This window comes from Bombyx mori, chromosome 3 (genome assembly GCF_030269925.1).
Source record: "Bombyx mori chromosome 3, ASM3026992v2".
NCBI classification, from domain to species: Eukaryota; Metazoa; Arthropoda; class Insecta; order Lepidoptera; family Bombycidae; genus Bombyx; species Bombyx mori.
In genome coordinates, this window is record NC_085109.1 from 11,525,603 (window position 1) to 11,547,317 (window position 21,715).

The 21,715-nt window shown below is 36.4% G+C and overlaps 1 long non-coding RNA gene across 1 annotated transcript; it reads left to right on the top strand.

Annotated features, from left to right (window-relative positions):
* Window positions 1–10,987: 10,987 nt before the first annotated feature.
* On the top strand, window positions 10,988–12,581 carry LOC119629175 (uncharacterized). The gene is made up of 2 exons (XR_005245243.2): window positions 10,988–11,357; window positions 11,668–12,581. It is a non-coding gene; the product is annotated as an uncharacterized LOC119629175 (long non-coding RNA).
* The last annotated feature ends 9,134 nt before the right edge of the window (window positions 12,582–21,715 follow it).

Below are 21,715 nucleotides of genomic sequence, written 5' to 3' on the forward strand. Positions count from 1 at the left end.
TAACTCGAACGTTTCTCACGTATTAATATATTCTATTCGATTCGATAACTCGATATAACGATGTATCGATTAGGATTATCGTGTTTCGTACTTAGTTTCGAAATTCGGAGTAGCCGGTCGAGTTTGGAAATTCGAATTGTATTTTGTTTTAGTTGTTCGATTGTTGTACGAGTAAGTACGTTTTAATGAAATCGTTTGGAAATTAGAAATTTTGTAACGCTATTGTTTTGTTTGGTTGAACTGAATCTTTCGGAATTGTTTCGTGTTGGAGCTGTGTTTTGGCGCTTTCGGGTGTAAATAAGACTTGGAATAAGAATTGTTAGACTTCAATTCTCTTTCTTGTCAATTCGCAGTCCATCTGTCCATGTATGATTAGCGTAATTTACGGACACCATTAATTCCTAGATAAAGCCTACCCTATTCCTACAACAGTGTACAAAAATAAACACCTATATGAATTTACGTTTGCAAGTTACTATTCGCGCTGATTTTGCGTCAAATGAAATCGGAATCGTGCGATTTATATATTTTCGTAATCATGCCAGTCTTAGTGGCTGTTAACTGCTCACGAGCAATCATGAGTTCCGTTGAATTGTGGCACATTATAAGAGTACAATTCGAATTTAGATTGCGAGTTTCAAGGCGAGCGTTCGCATTCGCGTTGTGATGTTTTCGTTTTTTTTTTCGATTTAGTAAGACCGAGAAACCCAGCGAGCTGATGCTCTGGGCCAAGTGTCAGGTTTGGCACATTATAAGAGTACAATTCGAATTTAGATTGCGAGTTTCAAGGCGAGCGTTCGCATTCGCGTTGTGATGTTTCCGTTTTTTTTTCGATTTAGTAAGACCGGGAAACCCAGCGAGCTGATGCTCTGGGCCAAGTGTCAGGTTTGGCACATTATTAGAGTACAATTCGAATTTAGATTGCGAGTTTCAAGGCGAGCGTTCGCATTCGCGTTGTGATGTTTCCGTTTTTTTTTTTCGATTTAGTAAGACCGGGAAACCCAGCGAGCTGATGCTCTGGGCCAAGTGTCAGGTTTGGCACATTATTAGAGTACAATTCGAATTTAGATTGCGAGTTTCAAGGCGAGCGTTCGCATTCGCGTTGTGATGTTTCGGTTTTTTTGTTTTCGATTTAGTAAGACCGAGAAACCCAGCTAGCTGATGCAGTGGGCCAAGTGTCAGCTTCAACTGCCTTTTGTTAATTTTTTATTTTATAGGGATAATCGAGTGCACAATCGTAAATACCCTGTGGCGATAGCCATAATAGAACACAAGATATTTGACAGATGCCTGTGAATCTTGCTTACGATACTTTCAAGATAAGCTTACATTTAAACAAGCTCCGAACAATAACGTTCGGCCGAAGATCTTCCCTTTGCCGTCCCAACCTTTAATCTCTACAATATTTAGATTTTATGCTATATTGTGTCATCAAAAACGAATCCTAATTCTACCGTGGAGGTGTCAGGCTCTTTAAAAAAAAGTTCGAGATAGTTAGTTGATCTCATTTATCAAGGTTAGGTTGTAATTTTCATGTTTTTTTTTTATTGCTTAGATGGGTGGACGGGCTCACAGCCCACCTGGTGTTAAGTGTTTACTGGAGCCCATAGACATCTACAACGCAAATGCGCCACCCACCTTGAGACACCTTGTTACCTAAGGTCTCAGTATAGTTACAGCGGCTACCTCACCCTTCAAACCGAAACACATTACTGCTTCACTGCAGAAATAGGCAGGGCGGTGGTACCTACCCGTGCGGACTCACAAAAGGTCCACCACCATTGAAAAATGTTAGATTTACTAGCATGACGCTATATGTACCATGAACCTGCTTAACGCAAAAAAGCGGTGACATACTGCAGAACGGTATATAATATATTATCTCTCAGAGCCCGTGCTCGCCCACTGATCCTGGTAGAACTGGAAATACTTTAGGGCCACGAGAAATCTCACTTTCCGGAAAAAAAGCATCTTATCCACATTTACCTAACAGAGCACAAAATAAAAACTTTAATGCAACACACATATCTATAATATATCACACAAACAAGCTATCAGACGAAACGGTACCGAAACATCCCAATTAAAGATACAAACGTATCTGATTGAACGTCACCGAACGGACGGTAATCAGTAGAACAATGAGGCGATAATGATATTTTGACAATTTGATGGCTTATTAACTCTTTCGGATCGGCGGTCGAATCTATGAGCTGCGTTTGTGTCTCCTACGTCGGGAGTTTCTCCAGAACTTTCTGGAAATCTCAGCCAGATCCGTGTAATATTTTTTTGGAAGTACATATTAACGGATTTCGGGCTTAAACTAGGATCCGTTCGAAATTGGACCATAATAAGTGACGCTCAAGGTATAGTTTCATTTTAATTATTACATCTCGTATTTTTTTTCTTCGACAATATCAACGAAACTGGTCCAACTGTTACGGAGTCTATAGAGAAGACTACACATATCGATTTTATTTGCGTATATTTTTGTACGTAAATAGAGCTGTGTGCTTAGGGCGAGTTTTTTAACGTTCTCGATATCGTAAGAGTTAACTCAAATTTGTATGCAGTTGGAACAGCGCACTTAGCGGCAAACGTGGCAAACGTTTTACGCTATCAAGAATGTTAAAAAACTCGCACTAAGCACACTAGTCTCAAATTGGAGAGCTCTAAATTTTTATTTTCATTTACCGTATGACGTCAGGCTTGTTTCAAATGTAACGAGTACATATAATTATCTATATATTAATACGTGAAGCAAAAATTTTGTATCCCTTTTTACGAAAATTGCGCGGACGGAGGAGTATGAAATTTTTCACACTTATAGAGAATATAGAGAAGAAGTGCACAATGCTAATATTTTTTTAAAATAATGCATAAAAGATACATTAAATCAATAAAGTAAACATTACACATACTACCATGTATTTGACACACACACGCATGCATACTATTTATTTATTGTCAAACTTATGTTCTTGACGTCTGTTATCAAATTGAGAATCGATTGAATATTGTTTGTCTTTATTAATATTTTTCTATAGTGTAGTCTTGGCGTTGAAAATACAATCATAATAGTGTAATAAAACTGTAGTAGTAATGAAACAAACTTACAATTCCAATTAATTATAGTCGAATTTCGACCACTGCGAGACATCTAGTTAAATATAATTCACTCTGATTTCGATTTCCAACTTTAATTTGTTCGTATAGAATATTAACCTCTAATAATTATTTGTAAATAATTGACTCTGTGTTGAAATGCCTAGAGATCTAATAATCTACATCGAGTCCTTGAATCCCGCTCATGGCTTCGGCATTCTACTCCTGATGTGCTTTGTACGTTATTGCATTGGTGGTAGGACCTCTTGTGAGTCCGCATGGCTTAGGTACCACCACCCTACCTATTTCTGCCGTGAAGCAGTAATGCGTTTCGGTTTGAAGGACGGGGCAGCCGTCGTAGCTATACTAAGATCTTAGAACTTATATCTCAAGGTGGGTGGCGCATTTACGTTGTAGATGTCTATGGGCTCCAGTAACCGCTTAACACCAGGTGGGCTGTGAGCTCGTCCGCCCATCTAAGCAATAAAAAAAGATAAAAAAATAGTTTCCTCCGGGTGCTGAGTTCCAAAAGTGAAAATCATTTCATTGGGAGTTTTAATGCTTTCTGAAATCATAACTAAGTAAATAATCATCAGTTTTCATTAATTTTGTTAAGAATATATTGAATACTATTGAAATAGTCTTGGTTTCAATATGAAGCAAGAATGTTAAATAATCTGTATCGTAGCGCCATCTAGCGTCGAATAGCACAGTTCAGTTCTTGAAGTTTTATGAAGAGACGCAAGTATTGGTAGTGGTTGTACTAGTAAGTAGATCTGACCAAAAAAACTTTTTTTTACAATTGTTTATTTCAATTATTAAAAGCGAATCGAATTGTATACTCGTGCAAGTAACATTTGTACTTTATTACCTACAAAACCAGACAAAAGTTGACCGAGGATTAAAGCCGCAAATAAATCTGTGTCGGTTTTATTTATTTTTATTGATTAGATAGGTGGACGAGCTCACGGCCCACATGGATTTAAGTGATTACCGGAGCCCATAGGTATCTACAACGTATATGTCGCCACCCACCTTGAGACATGTGTTGTAAGATCTCACTTTTAACAGTACAACCAACGGCTGCCCCGCCCCTCTAACCGAAACACATCACTGCTTCACGGCAGAAATAGGCGGGGTGGTAGTTCCTATCCGTGCGGACTCACAAGACGTCCTACCACCAGTAATTACGCAAACTATAATTTTCCGGGTTTCATTTTTATTACACGATGTTATTCCTTCACCGTGGAAGACGTTGGGGGCGCTTAGGGAAATTTAGACGTCACAAGGCTACCTAGCCTGTAGGCTGTGGCTTGGCTCTGCCCCTGGCATTGCTGATGTCCATGAGCGACGGTAACCACTTACCATCATGTGGGCCGTATGCTCGTCTGTCTACAAAGGCAATAAAAAAAGCTTCTTATTCGCGTTTCCTTCAATCGAAGATTAAAAGAATGCGGCCCAATTCCAATTTTCGCGGCTAAAGATTTCTTTATCCGCGGATCTAATTGGTACATCGATACATACACATTAATAAAAAGGATTCCAATAATATGTAGCCATCAAACCGAATATTCTTTGTAAACGAACTTTTCAATATTCACGGTAAGTTTACGGAACATATACCCCTCGAATAAAGAGCTTATGTTAAGCTACACGAAACAGAGCTCAATCGATTACCCTCCCGTTTTTAAAGTTGGTTAAACATAGATAAAAAGAATAAAACGAATACGTATGACGCGAGCCGGAATAATGTATTTATTTATGTTACGAAATGAATTTAGAGTTGCCACTGGGACGGGTGTTTTCTTAGAGTTAGCGTAAGGTAGGCGGTTTAAATACGGCGCCTACGTGTGCTAGGGTTGGTACCTTCGAAGATTTTCAAATAGGAATAACATTTAAAAATGCTTTTTTTTTGTTAAATATTTTTTCTTTTGATACATATTTCAAAAGAAAAATTATTGTATATATTTGACAATTGTAATATGTAGAATGTGCTAAATGTATCTTCTTTTCTCTCTTTCTCTCTATTCTGAAGCTCATTAAGTTATTACTAGAATTTTGTATTTTTTTAAATCTTATGTCACATATTTTTCCTTAAAATATTAATTTTACATTTTGACTAAGGATAACTCAATGATAAAGAAAACTTTCTGATTCTTCCTCTATTACAAAAAGCACGGCGTTCATAGTCATACAAATATCTTAACCCAAAGTAAATTAGGATTAAAATAATCATTTATTAAAACAACTTAAATACGCAAATTAAAACAAAACTAAGTTTCGTTTAGTCGGTGTGGTGGAGCTCGATGGGGTTTAGTCGGTAGTCGTTCTGCGGGGCAAGTGCTTCGCGCGCCTTTTTCAAAGCGTAGTCTCCTGTGAGAAATTGGGGGAGGTGAAGGACCTCGGCCCTTCTCTTCTCCCCTTCTTCCTCTCAGGAGGCGCCGGAGTCCGACATAACCCGGTCCGTTACCCCCCTCGACCGGGTATCCGTAAATGGATTTCCCAGCGTTAAAAAAAAGGCTCATAAATGTTAATCGTCAATTAAGTACGAAGTATTTAAGTAACAAAAGATATGTGATTTAAAAAAGATGTGTGGTGTCGTGGGACACCGGATAGGAACAAAGTAGGTCTCCTTCGGAGGCGCTCGGGCAGTTGTTAGCAAATCCCACCCCTCCTGGCTGAGCCTTTGCTCGCCCACCTGTCCTGGTGAAGCTGGAAAGGCCTCCGGGCCACCAGTAATCCTTCAATCATAAAAAAAATAAAAATAAATAAAAAGGGACGAAGTTCCTTATTATAAAAATATTAATTTTAAGTTCTATTCGAGGTATAAAGAAAATAAAACGGAGGTTTCGCAACAACGTTAGCACGAAATTCAAATGTTGTCGATAAACGCCTTAGTTGTCCGTGACCAAGAAAACTATAAAGTACTCGAAACACCGTAAGAAACATAATAATAATAATAAAATGAGGAATGGTTCGAGATGATACCGTCATCTCGTTTTTACCATCGCACCGCCCGCTACCGGAGTAGAGTTCATCCATACTACTTGGAGCCACTGCGTTCAACAACAGTGCTTTCCAGAGGTATTTTTTGCCACGTACCATCCGGCTATGGAATGAGCTCTCCTCCGCGGTGTTTCCCGAGCGCTATGACACGTCCTTCTTCAAACGAGGCTTGTGGAGAGTATTAAGCGGTAGGCAGCGGCTTGGCTCTGCCCCTGGCATAGCTGAAGTCCATGGGCGACGGTAACCACTCAGCATTAGGTGGCATGTGCTCATCTACCTACAAGGGCAATAAAAAAAAACGCGATATTAAACCATTAAAATTGTTTTAATTATGTTCGCGCGTTCAGCCCTACGGTAATGCCGCGCCACTTATTCCACGTCGCCTCTCCGACCGCACAATACATTGTATGTTATAATTTTTGCCTTCCCCAAATATATATACAGAACAATAGACCTTAATGAATGTATCGCGAATTCTCGAAACCATTATTAAGCATTTTTGCGAATCTCGGGGGTGGTTTGGATTTTGTTTTACGAAAAGATATTTTGTTTCTAGGAGAAATTTATGCAGACTTCAAGGGTTACGTCTTATTGAATTATGTGTGTATTTTTTTTTTCGTTTCATAAGTAAATTAGTTGGATGAAAGAAATCGATTATATGGATAAGACCGCCTATTGTACAGTTATACCTGTCTGTTGACTGTTTTTAAATGTTAATTGTGTTCTGGTGTGCAGTTAAGTATATTCTCTCTCTTTCTCGCTCTGAAAATTTGTTTGGTCCGTATTTGTGACTATTGAAGCCCTCCGCGTTCGACTTCCAGTTGAAGTGGTTTTCTTTATTAAAGACTAGTTTCCGGCTGTAGTTTTGACTGCGAATACGCTTTACAGTGCGAGGGATGAAGACCCGAAATAAGCAGTGGGATGTAAGGTAGCTTATATTCTCTCCCAGGTTTTAAACCATTACAATATGGAATTTTGTGAGATCGATTTACAATAATTTGGGCTTGAAAACACAAGAAACAGTGTTCATTTCTTATTCATTTTACCATCCAACAGTATAAAAGTAATTTTGACGAATCTTTTTCATGCGTATTTTTTTTTAACATTCGATTTTAATGAAAAAAACTTTGCTATATTCTGCTCCAAATCAATCTCTGTCTAAACGTGAAAATTACATAAAAATTCATTTCCGTATTTCCGAAGACGTGCATGAAGAAACCAACACTCTTACTTGTTTTACTAGTGGTAGGACCTATTGTGAGTCCGCGCGGTTGGGTACCACCACTCTGCCTAATTCTGCCGTGCAGCAGTATTGCGTTTCGGTTTGAAGGGTGGGGCAGCCGTTGTAACTATACTTGAGACCTTAGAACTTATATCTCAAGGTGGGTGGCGCATTTACTTTGGGATGTTTATGGGCTCCAGTAACCACTTAAAATCAGGTGGGCTGTGAGCTCGTCCACCCATCTAAGCAATAAAAAAAAAGGAAAAAAAAACAAAATGATTCTACAAAACATTATGTCCCATTACTGTCCTTTAGTTACCGCGTTTATTTTTATAATTTTTCTTTAACGTACAGACACAGCAGATTCTACTTTATATGTATTGATTGATAGATTAAAATCGACATCTACTGTTCGGGACTACAATGAGTATTTTATTTTAAATTGTAATGTTTTTAGTTATTAAGGTTAAAAGGTTGAAAGCATTTTAAACACTACTAAATTCCTTTTCATTATTTAACGGCTTCTTCTCGCCGATTTTCCATTTTAATAAGATTCTGATATATGTATATATTAATTAAATTTTAGCCTTTACTTAACTCTCGAATCCTCATTATAATTTGTGCCTCATTTATAGAGTTACTGTTTATTTGTATATAGCATTATGACCGATCTTTGTGGCGAGGCTTGGGGGAGGCCTATGTCCAACGGTGTACGTCTTTGGGCTGATAGAATAGAAAAAAACCTATATAATATATTTTATATTATTCATGAACTGACTTTTACAGGTATTCATTTGAAATGTCGTAGCTATCAGGTTGAAAAGAATCTTATTTTATTAGTCATACCATAATTTTGAAAGCTTTCCTGCAAGCGCTATTATCACGGGTAGACTGAAAACTTCGGCTAAGATTTTAGCAGATAAATCTCCCTACCCTCTTTCTGGCTCAATTCATTAGAATTCTGATTACGATCCCAATGTCGTTAGCCAAACCGTCAGTTTTCCTAAGCATTTAATTGTAAATAATTTTAACTATTCTATGTAGATCTTCCAAACTTCAGAATTCACCAGTGCAACTGTGAAATGTTCGGAACACAATAAAATAAATAAATAAATAAATAAAATAAATAAAATTCATTTAATTCAGACCCTCTTAAGTCCATATGTTGTAAGTAGAATAATACTTAGAACTATGTTAGTAAAATTAAAATTAAAATTAGCAATTAAAACATTTAAACATTTAATTCATAAATCTACGCTGCTTTGAGGCACCTGGTATATGGGTATGTATATGAACCCAGTGTCTCAAAACAGCACATTCGGGTTTATTACCTATAACCATCAGGATATTATTAGTACTCGCACGAACCCCACGCATCAGTGAGGCCGTTCGTTTGCGGATGATTGATGAAAAGTCATCCACGTGAGCATCCGCAAACATACCTGATGCGCTACAGTACCGCGGGAGCCCCAACAACATCCTGAAAGCATTATTATAATGCACTCGGAGAGCATTGTATAAACACGCCGTAAATAAAATTTAAATGTTTTTTTTTCTTTGTTAATTCACAATGGAAATAGAATAACGATGCTCGCATTTCACAATTCAATCTGAACACTGCAGACAGACATGTTCGCGTCAAAACAGAATAAATTGTGTGTGAATGTGTTATCATTACCACCCACCACCCTTCGCCCTCCACTCTTGAGCGATCCTTAACAAAAGTTTCGGTAAGAGTAATACACGGCTTGTGTTCATACGGTGACAATGATTAATAAAAAAAATTACCGAACTTCTAAAATATTTTATGCTCTAAGATCAAAGGCTTAGGGATTACATTACAACGTGAGTACCCCAAACCGTCTTGAGACATGAGGTCAAGATTAATTAAGCAGTGCTCGTTTTTTTCAAGATTTCAATTAATAATTTCGATAGTATTTTTATATAATTTGTAGCCCTTTTGCCTAATTATTATATTATTAATATTATATTATTAATTATTATATTATTATAATTATTATATTATTAATATAATAATTATAATTATAATTATTATATTATTAATATAATAATTATATTATTATATTATATTATATTATATTATTAATATAATAATTAGGCAAAATCTAGCCCATTCTTTCGCAGTCACGGTGTTACGAAGAATGGTTCAATAATAAACACCCAGTCCCAAACTAGGATTCTCTATGGGAACCAGAGACTGTATGAGAGCAAATAAATTTGTTCATCACAAGATTGTTTGCACGATGTGGGAATCGAGCCTCAGCCTAGCTGCTACGGGCTGTAATTACTATCACAGAGTCTGTCAATAACCGTTTTTTCAAGGACTCAAAACTTCACTACTCGTGAGAAGTTGACGGACAAACTACACGCTCTCAGCACAGCGGGCGAACTGCCAGTGGCCATTACATTACATTTAAAAATAAAATAAAAACCAAAAAAATATATCCTAATAACTGCTTATAACTGTCTATTTTTAAGTAATTTCATAGATGTTTTAACTTCAAGAATGGTCCCCTTTAAATCCCTTTAATTACGTAAATAACGTAGATAATATTTGTGTTACATCTCCAATTTGAAGCAAACCAGCGTTATGAAAATTGAAAAACGCGAGGAAATTCCGTATTGCACAGAAACCATGGACACCCTACGATCAAAGTATGGAGGCAATTGTTCCGAAGATTGGTTTAAGCCGCCGCATGTGATCTTAATTAATGAATAAGAAGGAATGACTAAGCTTATTCCTTTAATTTATTTACACAGAATTTCGAACGCGTGATGAAATTGTTAAGTGTGCTATTGTGATACTTTCTAAGGGCCGTGCTAATTACGTATTTTGATACGTACCGTCGAGGGTTAGTCCGTATAAATTTAAGCTGAAAATCTAATCGACGTTCGAATGTTGTCTTCCGAGGGTTTTCGTTATAAAAAACTAGCTTTTGCCCGCGACTCCGTCCGCATGGAATAGTTACTTTGGCATAACGCTAAATTTTACCCCCCACTTCATTTACGTGGAAAGTGAAAATATTTTTGAATTATAGAATGTTAAGGAGCTATTTAAGCCCCTATTTTTGAAACATCCTTTATTGGTGCTCCACTTACCGTGTCCAGTCTTACCATGATGTTATATAGCCTATAGCACTCCTCAATAAATGGGCTATCTAACCCTGAAATTTTTTTTCAAATCTGACCAGTAGTTCCTGCGGTTAGCGTGTTCAAACAAACAAACTCTTCAGCTTTATAATATTAGTATAGATACTATCTTTAATTACGAGTTTATTATTTTCATTTTATCATTTTCTACTTTTCGAATACTATAATACAGTATTCATAGTCACGAACTACTAAGGTGCTATTCTTTGATATTTTAATTTTATATAATATATATATAATAAAACAAATAATAATTGTAATGGACAGTTAGTCGGAAATAATAAACGGAAACTAATATACGCGACGTTAATTAACTGTAAAATGAGATTCAATAATTCTGGCGACTAGCGAAAATCAAGGAAAATACTAGAATAGGTTTTCGCGAGAGTGAAAATACTGTGATATACCAATTTTTAATACACTGCATCCGGTTTTGGGCGAACTGCCTTCTTCGATTATGGTTTTACCTACCTAATCGCTAGAAGCTTAACACTTTCGCTGACAGTACGTCGTTAGACGGGAAATTAACATATTGCGGTATAACAGTACGTCGAAGGACGGGGTACTTACTTTTATGAGCATTGGCAGTACGTCGTCGGACGACAACTTCTAATAGAAGCAATATGAAAAATAGCATTCACTGTCATATTGTAAGCAATCTCACATTTCTTACTGTCGTAACATGATTGTTTTGTGGGTAGTTTAATATTGCTGTCTCAGTTGTTCACGCACACACGTAAATAGTTCGCATATAAGTACTACGTCCACCGGCGTGAGCGCACGCTAATTTCTCGATCAATCAGTGCGGCCACTGCCATTTTGTGAACAACCACGTGTTTACGTCACTCAAACAGTAAGTAAATTTTGCAAAAATGATATTTTGTGTGTTTATTTGTATTGAAACATCGTTATGTTCTTGTATTTATAAGATTTTGTGATGTTAGTATTTCCTTAGGTATTTTTATTTACTAAATAACAGACTTTCCTTGAAATACTTGGGTCAAAGTAGTATTATTATAGTGTCGGATTAGAATAAAATTCATGACCTTACGTGTAATTAGCCGTTGCTAATTTACTCCTCTAATGTGATAAAGCTTGTGCCCAGCTTGGAAATTTTATAGGTTGTTGATTGATTTACCAATTGAACAATTTGTTAATTTTAGATGTCAGCAAAAAGTTCAAAGAAACGTCCAAAAATACGCTTGTTCGACGATTTTTCATCAAATTCGCCATCTGAAGCAGATTTAGATCCCTTCGAGGATAATGACGGTGAGTATGGTTCTGACACGAACTATGAACCACAAAATATAGAAGAAACTGGTGCATCCAGTTCATCAGAGGAAATATTTTCTATAAGACCTTGTCGAAAATACTCATTTCTGATGTGTAAAATGTGTTCCAAAGAATAAGAAGAGGGTCGAAACTAGCTACAGGTGCATTGGTTGTCCAGGACTTCCTCCATTATGTCCTGAATGTTTCCAGGATTATCACCAAATCCTTGAACAGCAAGAACAATAAATCGTAGTCTGACTCTTCAAAACCTTATTTTGCAGATTTATTTTCATTTTTTGAGACTCTATACGTTCCTATTTTTATAATTATTTACTAGGGTATGTTGACCTATTTTTTTGTTACTTTGGTACTTATATGTTTAATATTGTTTTCTTTTATTGAGTTAATTATTAGGGTTTTTTATTGTTTGTTAGTAGCGTTGCCGTAGTGTCGAAACTTTGTATATTTATTATGTACAAAGATTGTTATAGAAGATTTCCGATAGCGCATTAAAATATTATAATTTATAATAATTTAAGCGTTAAACATATGATATAATCATTTGAATGTTCCTAATTACAATACCAAATAATTTGTAATTATTGTGTAAGAAATGTGTATTTGAATAAGTTTCAGACTATATCTGTTTTTCATCGTACAGATATTGAAAAATACCATAACATAGCATTTGATGTTATAATAATTAATATATTTTTTGTTTTTTGTTGGGAAATTTCGTTTATTTTATAAGTCACAAATTATTGTAGGAGGTTTAATATTTGAAAATATTTGATTATTTTACAAATATTATGTGTTTTATTATCTTTCCTCAGAAGATCCCTAGTATATAAGATATTTTTCGACGTAGTGTCTCACTTAGGCAGGCGAACATATGACCAACTTGAAACTACGTCGTGCAACGTCCACGTCTTTAAACGTAGTGCCAGCTTTAGGCAGTCCAATATGTGGCCAATATGACACTACGTTGAGAAACGTTCACGTGTGAACGTAGTTTTGCTATAAAACAGGCAAGCATGTATTCAACACAAAACTACGTCGACAGACGTCCACGTCTGTAGACGTAGTGCCAGATTGAGGCGATCGAATATGTAGCCATTATGACACTACGTCGTAAAACGTTCACGTCTGTCAACGTAGTGTCACATTTAGATAAGCAAACATATATCCAATACGAGACTACGTCGGGAGACGTTCATCATTTTGTATAGAGAATTTCACTGCCTTTTTGTGATGTCAGAGTAAGTGCTCACTGTCAGCGAACGTGTTAAGAGAATATTCCAGCTATTCGCAGTCTTCCTTCGTAGTCTTCCTTCGTATTTATTGAGTGATGTTCTTCCTAGAGTCAAGGTATGAAAATACTCTTTAGCGGAAGTCAACTTTTTTTTTTCATTGAAGGATTACTGGTGGCCCTGAAGCCTTTACAGTTTCACCAGGATAGGTGGGCGAGCAAAGGCTCAGCCAGGAGGGGTGGGGTTTGCTAACAGCTGCCCGAGCGCCTCCGAAGGAGACCTAACAACTCAAGAAGTCAAGTTGTACGCTGCGCTTTAAAATTTATAAAAAAAACATAAATTCTAGAATACAGTTTCTGTATTAACCAATATCATCAAACATGAACCACACAACTTCAGGAATATAAAAAAAAAGAGTAGAACAATGACAAAATTGTAATTATTTTTATAATTACATATTTATTATAATTATTACGCAAAATTATAATTTGCGTAATACTGGTGGTAGGACCTCTTGTGAGTCCGCACGGGTAGGTACCACCACCCTTTTTATTTCTGCCGTGAAGCAATAATGCGTTTCGGTTTGAAGGGTGGGGCAGCCGTTGTAACTATACTGAGACCTTAGAGCTTATATTTCAAGGTGGGTGGCGCATTTACGTTGTAGATGTCTATGGGCTCCAGTAACTGCTCAACACCAGGTGGGCTTTGAGGTCGTCCACCCATCTAAGAAATAAAAAAAATAAAAAATATGAATACTAAAACAATGATTTTTTTGTGTAATAAAAACGAGAGACACAACCCAGTCGAACTTAAAGCCCGCAATGAACTTCCTCGTAACATGTCCGTGTTGCAAATTGGCGACAGAGGGAGCTGCGGTGCAAGATAAAAGCTTCATTGAACATTAATGCTTTCTAGTTACCGTATGAATATTTCAAATCCACCCGATGCACCGATTATGTTAGTAAGAAGGTACTGTCTGCAGAAAACATAATAGGAAAATCTATTTATCTTATCTTATATTTTTAAACGAGCAATTCTTGTATATTAATATATATATAATCTAAATCTCGGAAACGGCTCCAACGATTTTCATAAAATTTAGTATACAGGGGATTTCGGAGGCGATAAATCGATCTAGCTACGATTTATTTTCAGAAAATGTTGTTTTATTCGTGTTTTCAATAATCAACTTTAGCGATAGACAACTTTATGACTCTTCCCGGCATCTATTGGCGAATAATAATACTATTTTTACTGCTTTAAAGACGCAACAAGATAGTTTTAAAAAAAAAAAAACGAGCAAAGCTCGGTCATCATCTAGTCTATAAATTAATACGCGAAGCAAAAGTTTTGTACCCCTTTTTAAGAAAATTGCGGGGACGGAGAAGTATTAAATTTCCCACACATATAGAGAATATATAGAAGTAGTGCAGAATACTAATTTTTTATTAGCATAAACAATACATTATATCAATAAAAAAACATTACGCACATTTATACTCTTTTCGCATTTATACTCTTTTGTTTGTTGCTTAACAATCTGTGGTCAAATTGAGAACAGATTAATATTGCTTGTCTTTAACATTATTTGTCTAAAGCGTAGCCTTAGAGAAATCTGTGATTATAGAACAATGACTATTATAGAAATTATGTTTATAGAAATGTGACAATAGAACTATAATAATGTTCAAACTTATACTTTAAATTAATTATGATATAATTTCGACCACAGGACGAACAACAGTTATATATAAAAAACTGTTTGTATCGCATCACCTGAGAAAGCCCGGATCGTCCGGGTAAATTCTGTCTTAAAAAGCTCTTAATAGTTCAAAATATGAAGGTATTGTGGAAGCAATTTGAAATTCTCTGTCGCGTTACCTAATTAAGAAGTAAAATAAAAAACTTAAGATGCCGACATTATAATCACACTAGCTGTACCCGTCCGCTTTGCTGGGCTTTTAAACATTAATATTTCTCACCCCCACAAAGATTCTCATCATTGACACCCCCGCAACTGGTTTAGGGAGTCCAACACTCATATAATTATTAGCCTAACCATTAAGTACATGTATTTTCTACATGGATACAAAGTTTCAAGTCAATCGGATTCATAGTTCAGTAGTTATAACGGAACATCCGTAAAAACCACTGTAGATTTATATATTACTAGCGACCCGCCCTCGCTTCGCTACGGAAACATTAAAACACACATGAAAACAAAAAAAAAAAAAAAAAGTAGCCTATGTTCATCAGGGACAATGTCGGCTTCTAATGGAAAAAGAATTTTTCAAATCGGTCCAGTAGTTTCGGAGCCTATTCGAAACAAACAAACAAACAAATCTTTCCTCTTTATAATATTAGTATAGATATAGATATAGATTAAAATAATAGCTTATCGGTATAGCTAGTATTACCGGATCTCATACATCATGACAATGTAAAGATACCTTCAATTATTGAAAATGTTAAATGTTTTCTAACAAATAAATAAATGATCGGCAAAAAATATCTACACATGTATTTATTACACATGTGTATCTACACACAATATGTATGCCTGTCGCCATCGAATGAAGAGTAAAACTATACAACGAAACATAAAATTTGTAATCTAAAAATAAATTTGATCTAGTCTAAGTGGAGTAGAAGAAAATAGAAGTGGCAAGCAGACGGTTTCTTTGCGCTTATCTTCTTCTTCTTTATTTCCTTTCTATCTTAATATGTACCAATCCAATGCTACTTCCGCGTAAGGACCTCCTTCTCCATTGGTGTCTGCTTGGTGATCCTCAACAGATCTTTGTTAGTGATCGTCTCAGGCCAAACGATTTTATTATCATTAATTGATAAATATAAAAAAATAGCTTATAATTGAGCTAATCGTAACAAATCAATGAACTGTGCTGTATGTTAAAAAACAAAATTAAATATAAAAAATAAATATGTATTAACATATCTCTAAGCATGAAAATTCCAAAGAAGAGGATTTCTTTATTATGCTCCCACAATGAGTGGCCACGAGCGTGGATACATTTTCGGCACACCTAAATTAAAATATATTTTTTTGCTGACGGTATTTTCGTAGACCGCATGTCTGGACGATAAGCGGTGCACACATCGTGCCGTCTTCAGATCAACTTAGCGTTGTGTGCAGAAATCGTTTACTCAAAGGTCGTAGTTTACTAATAGAAACGGGAATCTACTTAACGATTGTTCATAAGCATTATCTACTGCTAAGCTTTGGCTATACTAGTCTCTAAGTGATTGTTTGTAGTGGTCACGTTTTTGTACATTGCTTCGACCTTTACTGGTGGTAGGACCTCTTGTGAGTCCGCGCGGGTAGGTACGACCATCCTACCTATTTCTACCGTGAAGCAGTAATGCGTTTCGGTTCGAAGGGTGGGGCAGCCGTTGTAACTATACTTGAGACCTTAGAACTTATATCTCAAGGTGGGTGGCGCATTTACGTCGTAGATGTCTATGGGCTCCAGTGACCACTTAACACCAGGTGGACTGTGAGCTCGTCCACCCATCTAACAATAAAAAAAAACCTGCAAGTAACAGATATAGAATAAACAGATAAAATAAATATTTTAGCATCTATGAAATTTAATTGTAAGATGAAACGATCATTATATATTTGCAATTAAACACATGACTTACATTGATTCGGAACTCGCCGTGTGTGAATATTTTTTAGCTAAATAAGATTTCAGATAACAAATGTTAATGCACTAGCCGATGACCTCAGACAATAGTGTGAAATTATTATTTTAAAACACTTTATATTATTATTGTTTCTTGAGCAACAGATCTCTCGTTGAAAAATCTATTTTTAAACAACAATAGGACAATATTGTGTTATAAGGATCATTTTGGATATTTTTGTAATAACAAGCGTTATGTTATGAGTTCTTGATCTCGTGTCTCATGGTACAAGGCCCCATCCAATAAAACATGACTGAAGTAGATGAAAAATTCCATGTTCCACCTGCAATTAATTTTAATTCTATTTGTTAGCTTCGCTTGCGACCTATTTGATGTTAACTGGTTACTGGAAATCCATAGACATCAAAACCTTTGGTGGCCCAGACACGTGACCAATTTCACCAGGACAAGTGGGTGAGCATTGGTTTAGCCAGGAGGAGTGAGGTTCATTAACAGGTGCTCAACCATCTCCGAAAGAGGCCTAAGAACTAAAGGGCAATTGCTTCGGACGCTACTGCTACTACCGGATCGGAATCGCGACCCGCTGTCAAGATCCGGCGAGAAACCGGGCTGATGTATGGGTTAGGTTCCGCGACGAACTACCTGACGACTTCGGCGAGTAAGGTTACTAGGCTCCCTACATCTTCTTCTTGAACTAGAGCTGCAGACGTCTAAGGACAGTGTTAATGGATCGCATGTATCCGTCAGGACGTGTCTAAGGTTGCGACGGTGACTAGATCCTGCTTGACCCGGACTGACATGAGGTGTAAATCTAAATAATATTTTAAAAAATCGTGCGCTTGCAACTTGGTGCATGGGAAAGAAGTGAAGCTTCTTTAGCGGTATGTAGTACTGTGGTTTTCTTCATTTTTCATCCTTAAATTAAACTTCTCTTGTAATAGGGAATGCTGTGTATAAAAGAAACGATCTAGTTCGCTTTGTCCTTTCCCTCTCTCCACGGTCGAGTAGTTCGCGAGACGCTGCGCCTATTTTCTCACTCTCGCTCGTCCTAAATTGTATCTTTTCTCTCTAGCCGTAACGAATCTGTCGAGAGTTAAAATTTACTCTCAACGCGCCTAATGAAGTTTCACTTCAAAAAGAAGTATTTTTTCGATGATTTGTTAAGCAACATAACTATATTGTATCTGTAAATATTAATGTCCCATAGGTAACTTTTATATTCATTTATTGTAATTCCTCGTCATCCGTATTCAAGGAACCCTAAGCGTTCGACAAACAGCAGACTTCACATTGATAAATGGAAAATTTAAAAATCATCTCGGTTCCCAGTCAGACGTTCATTCAGACAGTACAAATCTAATAATGTCTCAATACGAAGTAAAAATCCACCGAGACGTGGAAATTATTGGTTAATATTGCGAGGAGTCGTTTCTCTGAGGTTTTTTTTCTCGTTTCAGCGTTTGATGTTTTGATTTTCCGCAGTACTTCGAGTCTACATTATAGTTCGACATGTTATTCTATAAATTGACAGATTTGGACAAATACTCTCAACAGTATTGGCTCTGCAGTTGCAAGGCACCGATATTTTCAAATATTCACCTTTTGTTTTTTTTACTTAAATCACTTCTGTTCATAATTAAGTCTAGATAATAGGAGACTACATTTTTTTGTCTTATAGGAGTCGTCGTGGCCTTAAACATATGACGCCCGGTGTACTGGTATCAAGCGATGAGATTATGCCTTCAAATCGATAGCCATAAACAAAAGTTTCTAAACTCACGTTTACGAATTAATTCCACGATAAAAAATATAGATAACATACTACTATACTGCCTACCATTACGTACTCTCCACCAGCCTCGTTTGAAGAAGGGCATATCGTAGCGCTCGGGAAACACAGTGCAGGGGGGGGGGAGCTCATTCCAAAGCCGGATGGTACGTGGCAAAAAATATCTCTGGAAACGCACTGTGGATCAACGTAGTGACTCCAGGTAGTATGGATGAACTGTACTACGCTGGCTGGCGGTGCGATGGTAAGAACAAGATGATTGTATCATCTCAAACAATTCCTCAGAACACTTCCCATGGCGCATTCGGTACAAAATACAAAGAAAACCAAAGTCCCTTTGCAGACACAGAGGTTCCAAATACTTCATGAGAATGGAATTGTCGATAAACCGAACGTCCCTCTTCTGTATGGAGTCAATGGAACTGGTATTGGGAGCCCCGGCCCAGAAGTGAGAGCAGTACTCCACGCGAGGCCGGACTTGTGCTTTATAAAGCAAAAGTCTTTAAATAAAAGGAATTACTATATTAAAGACAGAAGACAATGAACCATAAACTGGTATTTATCGGGTGGTATTAATCTATGAACTGATATCAACGAACCCTAGCTAATACCTATGCCGTCAATGATACAAAAACAAAACACGAGAATGAATTTACATAATTATCGCCCTTAGCATTACGTTACAAAACCTAAATTACTATAACATGTCGCAAAACACATTAAAAACGGCGACATAATGACGCCGACACATCTCACGATTTCCATTATACACAAAAATTCATACAATACCTTTAGTCTTTGTTACGTGCGACTTAGAGGCGAAAATTTCACGTGAAAAATAAATTCGAGCTGTGTAACCTCATTTGAGTTAAATTACCGTAGACGATTGCGGTTTTGTCTCGAAGACTTATTCTGAAAATGTTATGTTCACGCTGTGAGTATGGTTGGGTAGATACAAAATTATTATATAAAAGATATGTGGTGTCGTGGGACACCGGATAGAAAAGAAGTTCCCTAGTATAAAAATAATAATTTTAAGTTCTATTCGAGGTATAAAGAAAATAATTATTCGGATATACATTTTTTATTATGATTTTTTTATTGATAAAAATAAAAATAATCGCAAGGGTCCACCACTCCGCAGAGCAATGGAGCAGCCTCGCCCTGGGGGAACCGCCTGCATAATCATGGTATCCCCTACGCCAGGTAAGAGTGATTTAGTAAGAAAAATACGAGGACGTCTATCAAAAACTGTGTAATAATTTACGTGCAGCGACATTTGTTGATAACAAACTAAAAACAGAAAATCTTACGTTACGGACGTTTTTTCCCGGTAAGGGTACCTCTCCGCATCGTCGCATAAGGAAGATCGTTAAAAAAAAAAATTAAACAGATTAATAGCAAAATTACGCATAGCTAAGTCATTTTTCAACTATTGCGTATTTATAGACTAGTTTGGACTGGACCTGGACTGAAGCAGTAAGACGAAAGGTAGTCAGTGTTCTTTGTCAGTATTCTTGTCCCCAGATCTCTTGTCACAAGGTGAACTGCTGCATTCGCGTTGTTAATTATCTATGGAGTCTGCCGTCTAATTAACATAGGCGGCTGGCTAGCTTTGTCACTGTGAATGAACTCAGCCGTGGTGGAATATCATAAAAACAGAAAACGAAATCATTTTCACAATTACTAAGATCTCATCAAGAAAAGTGGAGGAAGATCATCACCGAATGGTACCGTAGAGACGGTCAAAGGAATAGAGGAAGGCAAGGTATGTTATGGGAGGATGAGAAAAAGTTGACAGCCGATGCTAACTGGAGGAGGGTTGTTAGAGATGTACAAAAATGAAAGATGTTAGAGGGTGTCTATGCCTATAAGCCCACTAAACTGAGTGACATCGTGTTAAATACAAAAAATAAATCAACAGTCCTTAAAGTTCAAGATAAAGGGCTCATTGATTGATTGAAGATAACATAAGGTACAAAACATCGCGAACACCGGTCTCCTCTAAGTGTTCGAGTTAGTATGATTTCAGTAATTATATACTTCATTAAATCATGTAGTGGTATCCTCGAAATTTCACAGCAAGCCTTGAGGTTTTAATCACAACGAAGCCTACCGCTGCGACCTCATGTCTAAAGGTGAGTATGGGTATTTACAAAGTGGCGCAAGGCCGCCGCTTTGTCTTTCAAAGGAAGGCAATATAATAAAACCTCACCTGTTAGCTTCACTATTAACACTTTGAACGCTACGAAGCTATTCTAGAAGGAACAGTACCAAAATAACTCAAGACGTTCTAAAGTGTTTTATAATGTTATATTAATGAAGATACATTGTCTACGTTTTCACATAAATTAAGAGCGCGAATGTCAGTTAAATCCGTTTCCGTCAAATCAAGATAAACAAATAGATTCAGTTTGACGAAATTGTTAATATAGAATTTGTTTGTTGTAGAAACCTTTTGTTCTAAAAATTGTTTTAATAAATGTTACTATCAAATTAAAACTATCACTATCGTTTTATGCCTTTGAAATCCTGGCATATAAAAAAAAAATTAAAAGATATTATAATTTATTTGTGCCATCTGTTGTATTTTGTACGAACTATTTCAAATACATCCGTAAACATGTTTTGTTGGCTTCTCATCTTAATTTAGTTTCTATATTTGCTAGTAGATGACGCTAAAAATTTGATTTTGTCTTTTTAATTATTTTTTATATCGGAAATTGCTAAAAATGATGTATTATTAATATTGTTACATTACAAAATGTTCAGGAAATGAAAAAAAACTGATATTTTCTAAAGCAGTATTTTAAATATAAACTTTTGAGATATATATTTTAGTATTAATTAGCAATTGGAAATTACTGGAATTATTATAAAATGGGTGTAGGTAAGCCTCAAAACTATAAATATGTATATGAAAAAACGTGTTTTACAAAATATGCGACATGTGCCCTTTTCGTGTGACGCATTTTAAAAGCTTGACAACGTCGTTAATAACTTAGACCACGTAGCTTGTAATGTTTTACGTTTTTTTCTCACCAGACCGCTGGCAGCTTCGAGGGTCTATTCTAGATTCAGTGTGCTGGTCGTCGAGCTCACGGGGCTAAGCTTGAAAGAGTTTACTAACACTTGCTCTAATACAAGAGCAATGATTCGCTGAGTCTACCATCGGATCGGAAACGCGATTCACTAGAAGATTCCGTGAAAAAGTCAGTGGGTTGTGTTTAT